The sequence below is a fragment of the Trachymyrmex cornetzi genome, unplaced genomic scaffold (genome assembly GCF_001594075.2).
Source record: "Trachymyrmex cornetzi isolate Tcor2-1 unplaced genomic scaffold, Tcor1.1 scaffold432, whole genome shotgun sequence".
In the NCBI taxonomy this organism is placed as follows: Eukaryota; Metazoa; Arthropoda; class Insecta; order Hymenoptera; family Formicidae; genus Trachymyrmex; species Trachymyrmex cornetzi.
This window is the reverse complement of record NW_017299091.1, coordinates 23,454-24,128: the sequence shown is the minus strand read 5'-3', so window position 1 is coordinate 24,128 and position 675 is coordinate 23,454.

Here is a 675-nt window from a genome sequence, read left to right as displayed (position 1 = left end):
AAAACCGATGTCTTGTTATTAGCCGACATTTTCGAAAATTTCCGAAATAGTTGCGTCGCGAGTTACGGCCTCGATCCCGCGCATTACTATACATTGCCAGGTTTCACGTGGGACGCCATGCTAAAACATACGCGTGTAAGATTTGAGTTGCTAACCGACATTGATATGGTCATGTTCATGGAGCGCGGTATACGCGGTGGCCTCAGTCAATGTTCCGGCAGATACGCGCAGGCTAATAACAAGTACATGCGTTCGTACGACTCATCGAAACCGTCGTCGTACCTTATGTACTACGATGTGAATAATTTGTACGGATGGGCGATGTGTCAGCCGTTACCATACGCCGAATTTCGATGGGTTGAAGACGTTGCGAACTTTGACGTGAGCGTGATCGCTCCGGATTCGCCTACCGGTTATATTCTCGAGGTCGATCTCGAGTATCCACAACAGCTGCACGACCAACACATTGACCTACCGTTCTGCCCAACGCGCGATAAGCCACCAGGCAAGCGCGAAGATAAACTTCTCGCGACGCTGTACGATAAGAAGCGTTACGTCATCCACTACCGCAACCTGCAGCAATGTACTCGTCACGGGCTCCGCGTGACAAAGATCCACCGGGTGCTACATTTCGCTCAATCTCCATGGCTCCGCGATTACATCGAACTGAATACA